Here is a 16,820-nt window from a genome sequence, read left to right as displayed (position 1 = left end):
CAAGATGAAACCATGATGGGCTCTGAATGATCACCTAGAGGGTCCCGGCTCCAAAATGTGCCTCCAACTGCAAACCTCAGAGCCCCAGGACACTCTGCCCAACATAGAGCCATAGGCAGGTATCAATGCTTGAAAAGGATAAATATCATCCCCTCCCCTCCTCGGTTACACTTCCCAGACCCATTCACAAGGGCCAGAGCACAGCAAAGAAGAAGCCCCAGGGTGGCAGTTACACAGACATCAGCTTCTTCCTACTTAAGGATTTTTCTCTAAGCATTCAGAAATTGCAAGAATAAATGTTTTTGGCTGCTAAAAGCTGCTGAAGGTGACCCAGTGAGTGGGCAGCAGCAGCAACACTTTGCTCCTGTGTTTCCCCCCTGTTGCCTTCCCTGGTCCTCAGAAACATCTGTCACACAGCGTTGGAAAATGAAGGGGGTTTGCTTACCCCTGCGGGAGGTGTTTCTGAGTCTCAAATAAAGGTTTTGAAAGGCTTGCATGGAAAGCAGTAGAGAAACTCAACATCCTGTCAGTGATGGGACACAGGCAGGCTGAGGAGATGGCTCACAGCCCCGGGGCTGCCTTGGGGAAGGGTTTCTTGTGCCCTTGTTCCTGTCTCTATCCATGTTGTAGTTCCAGTAAAGAGCCCTGGGATAAACACAACTTGGGCCTTTAATAATGTACAGCTTACAGCGGGCAAGATAGCCAAGGTGTGTGCTGTTTCCATTTCAAACGGTGCTTCTCCTCTGTTTTCTCCCTCCAGATGAGGGGCAGAGGCAGGTTTAATTAACACTTTCCTGGCTGGTAGGAGAACAGTTCAGTAATGGACAGGGCCTGCCCACAAAGGCTCAGAACCCAGTGTTGGGGACAGTCAGAGCAATATCAAACAGCTGCCTTGGGAGCTGGCACAGAGGTGCTTGAACCTGTTTTATTCAATTCTGCCAGTAATTCACTGGTCTCATTTCAGTCTGAATGAATCCAGCACATGATGCACTGGTGCGCTCTCATCTCAGGAGTCTGCCCCATGCAGCGACGATATCAAGGGCTCCCTTCAACTGCCTGAAGAGCTAGTGCCATCTGAGAGGTGATTCAAGGGTACCTGAGACATCCTTAAGGTAGACGCAGCACAGGACCCAGGGATACCCGCCCAGATGGAGGTGTACCAGTGCGCCCTGTGGGCATCTTGAATGGCACCAGATACCCACGTTGAAGCAGGTGACCTGAGCAGCTGCCTTGCAGATGTCTGCCCCACTGGACCGTAAGATGGGAGCACAGTCCCCAAAAAAGCATTTTGTGCCTTAATATTATTCAAGAGTGATGTTGGGATACAAATCACAGATCCAAGCGATGACTTCACCTGTCACTATTCCCAGGCAAGACCTTTCAGCTGGGCCAGTTAAGGCCCAGTCTAGTAGCTGCCTGCAAGTTGTTTCTTTTAGGATTTCAGCAATGGGCCTGGCTTCCAAGTGACATTTCTGAGCACTTCTTTCTAAGCTGAAGAATTCTCTGATGGTCCAAGCCACACTCTGAAGGCATGAGCAGTAATCTGTTCAAAGACATAACCCTCCTTTTCTTTGAAATGTTGTCAGCTTGTTCATTTCTGAAGGAAGGCAGCAAGAAGTACAACATGATACGTATTTTATTGCTATTAATTTTTGGACATATTACTTATACAAATTCCTGAACGTATTCTGCTTTCTGAAGTTTTTTATTAGCTGGAATTATTTTCATTATTTAAGAAAGATGTGCATGTTGAATTGTAGTTTGTTTCCTAGTTGTTTAAACTCTAAATGAATTTGACTGTTAACTTTCCTGATATCCATTTGCTTAGTATCGATAAATGGCACAGATGTCCTGTCAGCTCTTCCCTGCTGCTATAGAATACATGCAGCTTCTTTGCAACATGGACCAAATCACTTCTTCCCTAAGGATGGGGCAATATCTGTAAGAGGATATGCCTGAGTAAAAGCCAAAAGCTTTCACTGGCTGTCTCTAATCACCAGCACTGCACTTGGTCAGTGTAGAGCTGGGAAAGAAGCAGATAACAAAGGGGACTCAACCAAAACACATGGTCCCAGTTTGAAATCTTTCTTGAGCAAAAATTTCTCTTTGTGCTTTGCATTCCAGATGACCTTTTCAAATAAGTGGGAAAGACCAATGAAACCGCATAGAGAAAAACCTGGAGCCTGAGTAAGAATTACTAAAAATGCCACATCCTACCCATTGCTTGCACCTGAGTCAGCCCGTACCACAGGCAGTGGTACCAAATGCTGCAGTCACTTCTTGGGATTTTCTGGCTGTTATTTCAGCTGGCTCTAGAGAGGGGAGTTCAGAGACAACTTTTCCAAATTCTGGAGGTGATAAGGTGTGAAATTTGAGTCTGTTTTGTAGTTGGAAGATGGCAGAATAACATACCGCTTTCCATATAATTCTGCATAATACAATTTATCTGCCTCATTCTGTCAGCTACAGAATCTCTCTTCATTATTACTGCAGCTCAAGAAATCCTCACTTTAAATCTGCCCCCATCACTCTTTCCTGTCATGTCTACACCAGCCTACATGTCATTGTCTCTTTAAGTTTGCTAGGAAGGACTTCATCATGCCTTACATGGTCCTACATATTTTTCTCATACCATCTTCTCATTTCATTTCACATAATTTATTTTGTATTTCCAGGCACTTGTCGTCTGTGTTAGTCCCCTTGTTTAACATTATCCTCCTGACTTGACTATATGATCATCCTACTGACTACATTTCACCTTCTGCTTTACCCAGTTCTTCTGTTTTTCAACACTTTCTGTTTCTGGCAAGGTTTTAGTGTCAATTCACCAAATAATTCTTGCTGTCACCACCTGCTAGTAACACAAGTTAGGTGACGAGTTACCTTTCAGAACTTGAGCCCCACTTTCCACCAGCTTTAAGGGGAAACAAGCAGCCCAGGGCTGACCTGCCAGTTTGGGAACCCTGATGTCTTCAAAGGGTGCCTTACTGAACTGGGCAGTACAAACCTGCAGTATCTTGAATGAAGAAAAGAATGAAAAGAGCAAACATACCATGTTTATTACAACAGTAACGATATCACAGTCAGTATGTATTGCCTTATTCCAGATTTATAGCTGGGATCTGTGAATGCCCCAGGGCTCAGCATGCAATCGCAAAGACACTCTATTTGCATGTACTCTGCATTCTATAAATAAAAAATGGAAGTGTCAGAGAAGCATTTTAAAACACTATGTTATTAAGCAGTTACCGGCAGATCTTGTGCTTTTCGGTCATTAGTCTTCTACAAGCTCTCCCTGTATGTTGTGACAAGCTGTAGATGTTCTAGCTTTGGTGCCAGACTGAAAACCAAAGCAAAAGAAAAAGAAAAAGGGAGGGGAAAAAGTTATCTTTAAATCTGTGTGTCTTAAGATAAAATCCTGCCTGCAGACAGAGCCAGCTGGCAGGAGTGATGGCTAAGCCCCATTTCCTTCTGTGAACAGCCACTTCACTGGCAACCTCAGACACACAGCCCTACGCACCAAGGGATGCTGATGGTCCATGAAATTTGAGCCTGTATCAATGATACATTTAATTTCCCATCCTTCACTTCAGTTTCAGATAGATATAACTCATAAAGGACAGCTTTAGCTTTTGCACTTAGCAAACAGAAGCAAAACCAGTGCTAACACTAAAAGGCTAATTTTTAAACCATTTACTCTTTTCCTGTGGAGATCCAGGACCTCAGAGATTATTAAAGCAACACAAGTTTATTACTTGGTCAGAAAGCACAAAGATATTAATTCTCCTTGAGATGCAAAGCAAGCAGAGGAAAGATCGAGACCCCCAGGTCTCTAAGCAGGGCATTCTCTCACATCTCCATCTCTCCTTTTCAATCTGTGTCCTACCCAGCCTGGCAAGCTCCCACCTCTGGCTGGGACACACAGGACTGCTTAAATTCGAGAAGAAACTTCTTCTCAGTAAGGGTAGCGGAACACTGGAACAGGCTGCCCAGGGAGGTTGTGGAGTGTCCTTCTCTGCAGACATTCAAAACCCACCTGGACACCATCCTGTGTAACCTCAGCTGGGTGTTCCTGCTCCAGCAGGGAGATTGGACTGGATGAGCTTTCAAGGTCCCTTCCAATCCCTGAAATTCTGTGATTCTGTGACCATCATTCCTGCAGCATGTCTGCTTCCTCAAGAGCCCATGTGAGTGGGCTGACAAGAGGTCTACCCTCCTTCTTCCCCAACACCAGCAAGGTTGAAGCTTAATACCTCTTTTCCTCAGGGCTGCCAGCCTGGAGGGAGATCCCTGCGTCCTCGCTGATGTCCTCCCCTTGGTTAACTGCCCTCTGAAGCCATCCACTCCCAGGACCTGTCCTCTGCTTTGCTGTCTCTTTTCCTGCTGGTTACTCCCTTACCAAAATTTTCTGATTTCACTTCTGGGCATCACACAGCTTCATGTCAACTACATAACCCAGGGATGCATGACGTATTTAACCACTACAGTCAGCTCCCTTACTTTTCACCCTGTAGAACACAAATTTTATTTTACTTTTTTTCTTTTCAGAAGGCGGCAGAGCATTGCCATGCAATGACCTCTTAGAGGTGAGTAAATTTATAGCTCTCCCACCCCTACAAAGGCAAAAGTAAAAATTTAATTTACTTTCCTAAGGCAGAACTCTTCCCTCTTATCCACTGTCAGGGCCACACTGACTAGTGAGAAAGGAAAGGGAAAAAAGAAAAGAGAGAGAAGGAGGAAGGAGGAGGAGGAGGAAGGACGAGGAAGAGAAAAGAGAGAAGAAAGAACAATTCTACAGTAGCAGGAAATAATTTGTGCTGTAAGGTACCTCAGTCATTAGGTAATTATTCTGAGTTCTGTTTGTGTTTGGGTTCGAATGAAAGGGTGAGTCCTACCTCAACAAGAGCCAAATCTCAGTGTACCCCAGATTTGTTGACTGTGCCTGTGCACATTTCCCTGTTAAGGGTCACACCCAGCACCTACACAGATAACAATAAATACAAGCCTGTGTCTCTTGCTTCCCCACTGGCTCTGCTGAGCTTGGTGACTCAGTTGAGATCTTGCTCTTTACCAAGTGCCTTGAAGCCATAGCCCCCAGAGTTGAGGTGCCACCAAGGAGACAATCAAGTGAAGGGAAACCTGCCCCTAAGCACCACCAGCAATCCCTCCAGTGCCATGTCCCATCTCAGAGGGTTTCCATAGTCCAAGTTCCACAGCCTCTCCCTCTGCCCCACCTCAGGGATGGGGCTGCAGCCACCAGCTCTGCACAGGCAGGGGGCTGGAAGGGCCTCATGGCCCCAAAGAAAAGCAGATGAATCTCAAATCCAGGGGTTAGGCAGATCCACCGTGTAAACAGCTTAGCAAGCTAAACACTTTTTTGCAAGCACACCTGGGACTGGGTAAACATGACTTATGAGCCAAATCCCATCCCTAAACCTAAGCTAAGGCCTGGGCTTCCCAGAGCAAGCAGCCAGGGTACAAGGGTCTCTGACTCCCCATTTTGCCAAAATGAGAAAGCAAGAATTGCTCTTCATTTAAGCAATTTCAGGAGTCTGTTTACAAGGCAGCCCCACAAGCAGTTATGCAGAGAGAACTGCAGGATTGCCATGCTGCAGTGAGTGGACAGGGAGAGGGGAGAAAGGGGGAGTTCACAAACTGTTGCTGTGTTTCATATACATCTTCACACTAATTTTCTTCATATGTCAATAGAGGGCCCTACCACATGCAAAATTACCTGCACCCCTGTGATCATTTTCCTGATTTACTGCTGGGTCATCCCAAAAAAAGCACCATAGCAGATGAAGTTGCAAGTTTGAAAACCACTGGCTTGGGCTTTTTGATTATTATTCTGTTTCCTCTGTGAGAGATGAGCTGCACTTCCAGCTCTGTGTTCTTTATTTGCAGGTGATTTTTACTTAACTGCACTATTGATCCCAAGATGGATAGGAAGCCCAGAAGCTTAAGCCCTGTCCCCAAAGGTGTGAAAGCTTCATTAGATTTATGAAATTCTCCAGAATACACTGAGGCTCTGCAGTACATTGAGCAAAAAGGCTTCACATTTTACTCACGCTCCCAAGATTTGTATTGCTTGTTGAATTATTATTTTATTATTATTATTGTTTAGACTCAAGGTTTCTCCTCTACCTCAACCACATATAAAATGCAGTCAATAAATAGATGTAGAGAAGAGCAGCCCATCCCCCATGAGTCTTGAATATCCCATCTCTTAAACTCATTCTAACACTGTAATTTCTCCTTCCTGTCCTTTCTCTCCAGCAGGACAGATTTGGCATTTTTCCTCAAGGGAAGCTCCCATTGTTTTCACCTGGGCTAAATGAAAGCATCTTTGGAAATGGTCAGAGAAAAGCAAGAAACAATGACCTAGAGGTCAAAGATGTAAATGAAAACTGGCGTTCCCTTCTGGTGGTGATGCTCAGAGGGATTGTTGCCCACTGGTGGGATCAGGGCCACAAGGCAGCACGTGTGGTTTTTGGAAGCCAGGTTGTGTATGGAGTCCAGGGCAGCAGGTCCCCAGCACCGTGCTCCAGGTCTCTGAGCAGAGTGTAGGTTTTAGACCTCACCTACCTATTTAAGAAAAGTTAAAGAACTTGCAGGATGAGCTACATCTCTATGTTGCCTCCTTGCCCTGGCTTCAAAAAGAAAGACTTGCTGCTCTCATCCAGTGCTTGCTGAGTTCCCACAGAGGGCAAGACATCCCCAGGTTGTTTCCTTGCCTCTTATTTGATGCAATAATTCTGGTTAAAGCATTACGGGGGCACCAAAGGGACCTCTTCGAACCAGCATTATTTAATAGGGTCACTCACCATGCAGGTAGGGGAGTCAGTTGCAGATTCATGACATCTGTAGCAGAGACTAATTCAGAGGCTAAGAAGTCCAGAGAGGATAATGGAATTAGATAGAAAACAGCTAAATGAGAAAGGGAAAAGGCCACACAGCACATATAGGAAATACAATCCAAAATGTGAAATTTTTATTCAAAAAGAAAGTGAAGCTTGGAAAGCAATAATGCAGCAGTAGTCCAAGAACAGGAATAGACAATAAATAAAGTAAGCATCAGCGGAAACTGGTAGATGTCACCAAAACTTGGCTATACCTTGTGGCTGCTCCGTGGATTAAGCACAGGCTCTGCTGCCCTGCTGGGAATACAGGAAGGTGGTACTGACACTGGACAGACACACCAGCAGGGTCAGGGAGGAGAATGGTAAGGACTGTTGAGCAGCAAGAACAGCCTTGGAGGGGCTACGCAGGAGACATGACAGCTACATGCTTGAAGGTTTTGCAAGATGAAAGTATCCAAAGAAATGAAGTGGGTTTCAATACAGCTGCATGTGGAGGGAATGTAAATACCCAGCTAGAAGAGCAGGAAAACCTCCCTGGCAGCCAAATCACAGATCAGCCTGTGAAGTCCAGCAGGTTCCTAAAGGCACGATTGGAGCATCATGCCCCCATTTTGGAGTAGTGCGAGCCGCCTCCCCAGGGGTGCTGGCAACAAGTAGTTTAGGTGGAGCTTCAGCACAAAAAATCCTCACAGAAATGTCGTCTTTTAAGATAATTTCTACTTTTTGTCCATGGTAAGAAAACATGATTTTCTTCACAATAAACAGTGATTGTCCTCACCATTAAGTGTTTATTTGGATTTTCTTTCTGTTTCCTACTTGCAAAGCCATTGGAGATGGGAGGGTTTTTTAAGCTAGCTCTAGCAATGATAGTGGCAGTAGTAACAAAAATGGAGCTTTAAAGATTCTTTACAGCTCTTTGATTTTTCCTCATTTGTGCCCTTAGAGCATCAAAGTTTTTGCTTGCTTGTTTTTTTCAAGGCAGTATTTTTCAGGACTACTTCTGGTACATTTTTAAGGAAACACTTCACAAGCAACCATCCCCAAGCCATGGGCAGTACCCATTTTCGTACAAGAATGTACCAGCCCTGCTGCAGAGGGTCACACTGGAAGAGACAAATCACCCCCATTGCATCCCTTTCAACGCAACTGTACCCTCCTTCAGATTGCAGGAGGCTACACAGGTCAGTCAGTCCCAGCATAACTTCATTTAACCACCAGTAAACAGCCCTCAAGTGGGCAGCAACAACTCCTTAGGTGGAGAGATCTGTGAGCTCCTCTGACAAAAAGCACCGTTGGATGCACAAAGTATTACTGTAATTAAAACCCCTTTTCTGAAAACAATTGTAGTAGCCAGTCCTGTGCTAAAAGACTGCTTCCAGATGCAAACCCCCAGTGTCATTCTGGCTGACCTTTAAAGAGCCTTTCTGCTGTGCCATTAATTTTCATGGGTCCCTTAGGTGGGCACTTGAGAGAGTTTTCTCTTGCTTTGCTCACTACAGTCCCAGTGTTATGTCGTTTCCAGACACCACAGCCAAAGACCCATGCAGGCTTATTTTTTTCAATGGCTATTTTTATACATGCTTTTAATCAAATATTTGGCTGCTGCAATCACCTTGATTAACAAATGTGAGTTGGACCCCTCCTAGCTCAACGAGTGGGTCCTTTTCTTCATTTCACACACACATCACACCACTCCCCCTTTAATATAGGGAGAGATGTATCAGAATCTAATTTACGATTTCTATGAACAGCTAGAATTTATTTCTTCCTCTTGAATTAGCATCTGAAATAGTGAATTATTTTCCTATAAGGTAGGCTACCTAAATGATTAAATCTGTGACCATGTTGTTTATTTAAACATATTATTTTTTAAAGCTATTGAAAAAGGTTCACATCTCTTCAAGACTGTTTTTCAAGCTCTTGCTTTATTTAAAGCATAGCCCTTATAAAATCACTAAACATATTTCAAAGCTGCCCAGGAGTTATTTGGGCTGATTTACCAATGTCCATGCATTACAGTTAATCAGCGCAACTACCGCAGTGACAGAGAGAGGCCAGGCAGGTTAAGATCCTGCTTTGGAAAATCACATCGTGAGCAGCAGCCGCTGCCCCAGAAGAGCTCCAAGAAATTACAGCCCCACAAGAGACAAAATGGGACATAATCACGTGCGGTTTATGAAGTTCAAAGCACACCTGTGGTTCATCACAATGCTACAAACAGCTACGGCAAACATCACCCAGCTTTCTTTGGGGGATTAGTCAAAATTATACACGTAGGGACTAGAAATCTATTAAGTTATTCAGCAGGTAATAATTCCTGCCAAATCAGGCAGCTATGTTAGCTGCTTATTAACTGCATTACATACCTGCAGACAGAAGGCACGCGACATTGTTCGGCAGCACATCCTTATCCTTTGATTTGTTTCAGGCCACCTGTATTTGTCACCCACCTCCCCTCAGGAAGGCACCACCTGAAATAGGTCAGCTGGAGGATTCCACTCTGAAAATTGATCTTTCTGAATTAGGGCGGCACAAGCTGTGGGCTGAATTACACCCAGCTGTCTACAGGGTTGTTTTATGAGAAGATTGTGCTTTAAAGTCAGGTGAGCCAAAGAAGGGATGAGGAAGTTCTGCAGTTGTAGTGCATTGTATTCTGAACACTTCATGGTCTTCCCCAAAATAGTGCTGCACAACAAATGATACGGTCGAATGACCCAAGTAATATTAACCTTTCTATCTGATGTGGGACTTAATAGATAGATAAACTGGTCTGTGCTCCTGCAAGATAAGAATAGAGAGAAGATGCATCAGACATTTTATAGACCTAAAAGGTAAAAATTAGATTTCTGTAAGTTGTGTGGCTCCCTGACCAATTATTGTGTTGTAATCTTGGGGAGCAATTTAATTTAAATTTCTATTTACTGTTGCTATTTTATTGCCACTAAGAAACAACAACAGCCAATTCCCTCCCATCCTTTGCTCCTGATAGACTTCATGATTTTACTGTGGAGCTGCTCATCTGAAACTCCATCTCAAACTCAGCTGACCCTGGAGCCCCTGGGCTGTTTTGGCACCTGGGGTGAGTTACTCCTCTCCTTGGTGTGGGGAAGTTGTGCTGCACCCACTGCTGGGAGAGCGGAGCAGCAAGTACAGGGGATCCAGGGAAGCTCTCCTTTATCACTAATGCATCACTGGTAATATTCTGTAGTTTTTTAGTTAAAAATTTCATCAGAAGCAATAATATGAAAACAGATGTAGTGCTGGTGCCAGCAATGCGTTCTCCTTGGACAGAACTGCTTTGTAAAAGTCTAAAACCCGGTAGTGATGCCAGCATAAGAGGTATTACAGAGATTTCCACCAGTGCTGCTGGGACGCAGCAAAACATGCTGCTATTATTGGAGAAATATGAATTTCTTGGGACCCCTGAAGATATGCAGCACCACTATCCAGCCTCTACACTGAACAACCAAGAAGTAAAAGAAACAAACATAGTCAACCAAGTATCCTATTGAAAAACTTCAGAAAGAACTGATAACCTGGTTTGGACTTTTCCCAAAATGCTGGCTTTTCTCAGCATTCCCTCCCAAAAGACCTTAAGGTGCTGTTCAATACCAGGGCACACAGCGAAGCAGGGAGTGGGTCTTTGCTGTCACCCACATAGGATGAAGCTCCTACTGACCCCCTGGGCATTTCCACCTCTGAGGTCCCTGTGCAGGGGCATTGAAGCAGCAGGTCCTGGGCCGGATGCTGCTGGAGCTGTGGGTGGGTGAGGGGAGGAGGATGGAGACATGTAGCAGCCTCTGCAGGGAGAGACCCCAGACACACATATATACATTATACCAAATTTTAATTATCACCTTATTTCTAAGTAACACCTAAAAAACCAAGGTTTAAGCACCACATAAACAAACATGCAGCAATTCACAGGAGACTTGTATTTATCATAGAAAGACCTGGCTGTTAAATGGTCTTTTCCATCACATCTTGATTTTTTAATTTAAAAGGGCGGACACAGAGTTATTAGAGTCACTGCTGTATAAAGTCTAATATACATTATTAGCTCCATGGTGTGTGATCCAGCCATGAATGTATAAAACACCCCTTTGCTTCAATGCTGCCTATACACAGTTTTGTTTTGATATCAATATAAAGACGGTATCAAAAAGTCAGTTTTATTTACCTCATCAATGCGCACATTTTACATGCTCACTTGAGCCAGCATGCCGTTTCAGAGGCAAGCCAAAGCTGTTACTAAGGTGAATATAAGTACTATAGAATAAGTTAATTCAGTTTTTATATCTCTGCAGTTGCCTCTTTACGCTCTCCTGCTCCTTTTTTATTCCCGTGTGAAGCGTCAAGCATCATTCCTCTGCTGAAATACTGACACCTTTAGTTTTAACCTCACTGCAGCAGGAAAGGCAAGAACTCTGAGAAGACAGCTCTGAATCTCGATAGTGAAGCTGTGGCCGAGGGGTGGAAGGTGATGGAAGCCACAGGGCTGGGCCAATGGTGCTCAAAATCTCGACGTGTGGTTTGGAGCGTGGAGTCTCCCAGCGGACCAACTCCTGCCTTCTGCTCCCTCAGCAGGTATTGATCATGCCTCAGGTATTGGGAAAGTGCCTTTCCTGATCTGCCATCCCAATCAGGAGAGCAGCAGCCACCGTACCATCACTACCTTCGTTTTCATGTCTGGGTATTTGTTTCCCTTCTCAGGACAGTCTTTGGGAATTCCCAGTCCTCGTCTTCTCTCCTTCACACCCCAAACAAAATATGCAAAGTTATCCCTGAGCTGAACAAGAAAAAAGGGGGGACAAAAAGGGACAAATACTCAATGTGAATCAAGTTTTAAAGGCAAAAACACACAATCCCAGGGGCTTCCATCCACTCTGCCAAAAGAGAGGGGGGGTGTCTCTGCCCGCCATCAGGGGTAAGTCACCTATGGAGAGTCTCCAGTTCCTGGTGTTTGCTGTTACCCTTCCAACCCAACCCAAACTGATTACTGAGCATCTTTAAAATCCTTTTAAATGCCCCTTTCGTTGGCTTGCAGTTTACATAGACACCACCTTTTGAAAGACATGCTACAGATATATCCACACGTAAAAGCCTTGCTCCCGGAGAAGGAAATTCTGATTTCAGACATTTTCCATCACTAAAAGAAAGCATTCAAAATGGAAGAAAATAAATCCTGCATTTTGATTAACTCCCCTCAAGTTTTCCAGCTACAGAGACAACCAAATATTTTTTCCTTGGGGAAAAAAAAAGCAAACCAAGAAGCAAATTACTTTCTCACTTTAGCCACATGAGCTTAAAGTAGGTAGGGCTCACGCTTACGAAGAGGATCAGGGAATCGCCTAAATCAGGGCTGAGTCTACCAGGAGCAGCCAGCGCTGCCCCCCAAAGAAAGAAAAATGCTTCAGATATAATCAGATAGGCACATGTGTTTTCTTCCCACATTTCAGGTCTCCAGTATGTTTTGAATACAACTTTTAAAAGCATTTTTTTTCCTGTGAATATTCTTCTCCATTTTTTATTTAAGTCATTCCAACTCACTTAAGCGAGTTCCTAGCACCAACATGTCCTAACAAACAAGAATTGCATTAAACTTAATAAATTGTTACTCAGCTATTTATACAGCAATATTAAATGCCACTCTGAAAGACCAAGAGCCTGCATTCATAGCAGAAAGCATTTCTTTGGTCACAAAAGCTGGCAAGCAAGATGCTCAGATGGGCTGAGGAGCGAGGCAATAAATCTGCCCTTTCTTCCCTGTTGTGATCATTCCTTATAATTTCTTAACCTTGCTCCAAGACAGGCAAACGCTGCTGGGGTCAAGTAGATTCCTCATTTAAAGGAAAATTAACCTTTCAGGCGGAAGCCAGGTGTCCAGGCTGTGCATAGAGGTTGTGGCCAGGAAAAACCTGGAAACCCCAGCTGCCACACCAAAACAGAGATTGCTGGAGCCATGCAGCTGCAGGGCTGTTAATTCAAACCCTACTTCATAGCACTCCGACCTCTCTATCTACACAAGATCTAGATGTATTTTATCTGTCCTTTTAATGCACCCATTTACAACTTGTTTAAACTTTCAGGGTGTTTAAAAACAGCATGTCATTTGATTTCTCTGTCTTTTAGAGGATAAAAAAGCCTCAGCTGCGTTTCTCCTCAGGGTTGGATTGAGTCACAGTGTGTGGTCTCTGGCAGCCATCACCTGGAGAAAGAATTTACATAGCCCTGCTATCCAGGCAGGATTTTCAGCCAGGATAGGAGGTGAAGGGGAGCACTGTGTACAGTCAGCACTGCTGGCCTGGACCTCACCACAAATCACACAGAGCCCCTGGTCCTCAGCATCTCCTCCCGTTCCTCAGCCTTGTGCTCAGCTCCGGTGCCATTCCTGCACCAAACCCATCCTGCTCATTAAGGACTGATGCACACATAGGAAAAAAAAAAAAAAAGAAAAATATAAATAAAAAGGAAAAAAAAAAACCAGAAGAAGGCACTTGCAGAGTGCTACAAAATGAGACATTGACCCTACAGGTTGTGGAGCATCGTCTCCTGTCATCCCTTTGATCATTAGTTTTGACCTATCTAAATAGGGCAAAGATGATAAATGAGAAACCCTTTCCCTAGGTACAGCCGGAGAGGGAGCGAGGGCCTGTAGGTATTTAACAGGCAGCATTTGCGCCAGCAGAGAGCTGCTGTTACTGCAGTTTCCCAATGCACGAGCTCGGTTGCCTTTGCTGGTGCAGCAGCTCAGCATTACCCTGGGAAACGCACGGGCTGCAGCTTTGTCAAGAACACATGCACAGAGCACCTACTCACCTGCTCCCTAACCTGCCCTCAAGCCCCTCCAGCTCTCCTGAGACACCAGACACTCTCTTGCCTTCGCCTCAGAGACAGGTCCCCATTCACCTGACCGACAGATTTCAGCAGCTTCCAGGGTGCTGCTGCGAGCCATGTCCTGCAAGAGAACCTGCAGGGTGAGCAGGGAAAGGAGCAGTGGAAGGACCACCAGCTGGACGTGATGGAACAGACATAGCAAAATCATCCCCCATGCTCCAAGAGCATCATAGAGGAGGGAAGGTGTATTCTGCAGGTTTGGACCTCGTTGTCAGCTTGCACTATTTGGCAAATTAACCACATTTGTCATTTTATAAGTCAAATGAGTTAATGGAAGGGAGAGAGGAGCTGAAGGTTGTCAGGTCACGACTCTGATAAAATCAAAGCGTATTAGGCAATAATTAGAGGAGGAATTCTAAAAACACTCAGAGACCCATTAAAGGTGAGGGGCACACACAGCTGCCACCCCGTCCCATCTCAGGACCGTCTCCAGGTCCCCTGCTCAGGCTGAGCACTGTGACTGCATCAAAACACCCTGGTCACATCTCAGCTCCCCAGAAGAGGGCTACAGGGGGAGGACTGTCCTGGTGTGTGACTCCCTAATGCCACATTTCCCATCGAACAAATCCTGATGTTATTTTTTTAGACCTCTCTGACCCTCCTGTGTGACCACATCCGCCCCCAGGCTCGGTGTAACCGTAGCCAGGCAAGGGAGTTGTCAGTGCCAGCCAGTCCCTGCACCCACCAGGAGTGTGAGGTTTAGCTGTGGCTTTGCCATGGCTACAGCAGCAGAACAAGAAAACAGACTCGAAAGCAATGGGCAGGGAGATTTCTACCCATCACGCTCACAATGTCCTTTCTAGCAAAAATAACTAAGCTGGTTTAGGCAGAGAGAGTTTGGATAAAGTGCAGGCAGTCAGGCTGGGGGTCCCAGCCTACGAGGGGCTCTCTGCAGCCTATGCAAACCTGGGAAGCCTTACAGCTGCCCCACAACGCTTCTCGGGCATTAAGATATTTAGTCAGAAACAGAACAAAAGTAGAAATGCCATATTCCCTACTGCTGATTTTCATCCTGAATTAAGGAGCATGGGATCAAGGTCGGGGCCCAGGAACACCCTAACCCCAGGCCAGCAGCTGCTCTGGAGATGGACGCTGGCAGGAAATTTGATCATGGACTAGAGAAACCTTTCTGATGGAAACATCACAATGGTGGAAAACTTCTGCAGAAACATTCTACTCTTACAAACCAGCCTTTAGGTAAAAGCACATTTTACTTAGAAACACCTGATGAGCTATACTGATGACATTGCTGTGACATCTGTGCAGTAAATATCACATTAGGGTAATATTATCATTATCTACACTTTGTGGATGACAAGTACAACAAGTTAATGGCACTTAGTTACAACAAAACTCTCTCAAGGCTCTGATGGAGCAGAGCTCTGCCTGGTTTTATCTGTGCTTGTGGGGGCATCAGGTCCTACAAGACACCAGCATTGTCCAAGCCCCATCCCTGGAAGTGTTCAAGGCTGGGCTGGACGGGGCTTTGACCAACCTGATCTACTGGAAGGTGTCCCTGCCCATGCCAGGGTATTAGAACTAGATGATCTTTAAGGCCCTTTCCAATCCAAACCATTCTATGATAGCATCCCCAGCCTGTCTTCTGTGCACTCCGTACAGCCAGGTGCACAGAAAAGTCAAATTAATCCAGAAATTAATTGCAATGGGAGTATGACAACCTCCTCATAGTTATCTCCTGAGGTGGCTTCATGTGTTCTGTGTGACAACTCCCTATACGTTCCTACCCCTCCCACACATCTATCAGCCCCTGTGCTGACAGATTCCGTCCAGCTCTGCGTCTGTAGGCAACTTCACACCATTTCTGTTGGCTGAAGCATCTTGCAGGTGTCTGAGCACCCACAGCTGCAGGAAGACACCAATTTAGGAAGACACCAATTTAGGAAGACACCAATTTAGGAATGCTCAAATCCTCCTTGCCATGGTGTGACTGGAAGGCATCGGCCTTTCCATGAAGGTTTGCCATGGAGCTCCTTCTGTTAGACGCTTTTTTCCAGGCAGGTTGTGCCAAATGGTTTTCCAGGCTGTGGTGAGGCCGGATTTCTTGTGGGAAAGTGCCATCGTGTGGTTGTGTGCGAAATCCTGACTGCACCGTGCCTGCAAACTGCTGCCAGGCAAAGCCCCTCAGACACTGTCACATTATCAGTAAATACACATACAAGTGCAGCCATGCTGCAATAAGGCAAATTACCCTCCTCCCGTCACCGCAGTCTGCAACAAATCTGCATTATAACAGATGCTTGCATCTTCCTTAGCTTCTGGCTTCATTGGAGTCTTAACAACAAATATAAAGTATCTGGTATTTATTATTCTTTAGGGGACAACTACTATTATTTTTCACTGTTAACAAGGTCTGGCTAAATCCCAGAGTTGAAAAGTTGAAGAAAACAATAAAAACAAACCAAAACTAATCACCACCCTGCAGGATGGAGGGTTTCTGGGGTATTCACCTCAGACCAAAGCTGCCGCACAGCGGGCTCAGCCCCCGGGCTCTGCCGCAAGGGAGGGATGGGGAGACGCAAAGCCGGACCCCAGCCAGCAGAGAAGGGCAAGAGGAGCAGCCAGTCACCCAGTTCAGTGGTGAAAAGGGATGCATTTCTCAATTCAAAACCAAGAGAGATGTGAGCCTGGGCTCTGAACTGGGAGGTATGAACCTTCTCCCAGGAGCAGGCACCCAAACAAGACAAGCTACCATATAGCTTAGTAGCCAGGGCATTTAGCTGGGAAAGCAAGATGCATTGAAGCCCTTGCTACAGTTACAGTATATTTACCAAAATTGGAACAACTTTGAGATGTTAAGAAAAATTTGCCCTGGATGTCCATAAAGCAGTGTCTTCTGGGCTTTAAGGAAGTACAAATTGCTTCTTCTATGCTGATCTTACTTTCAAACAATACACCTTTCTTGATACTTATTTTAATTAATGAAAAGAAGAAAAAAATTACTTGGTATTTTTCTTTTCCCAAAGATATCAGTGTTACATTCTCTATATCAAGCACTACAACTTTGGTCCCTATGAACTAAGTGCTGTCATATTCTCTGGGTGT

This window comes from Patagioenas fasciata, chromosome 7, assembly GCF_037038585.1.
Source record: "Patagioenas fasciata isolate bPatFas1 chromosome 7, bPatFas1.hap1, whole genome shotgun sequence".
NCBI lineage: Eukaryota > Metazoa > Chordata > Aves > Columbiformes > Columbidae > Patagioenas > Patagioenas fasciata.
This window is presented reverse-complemented; position numbering follows the sequence as displayed.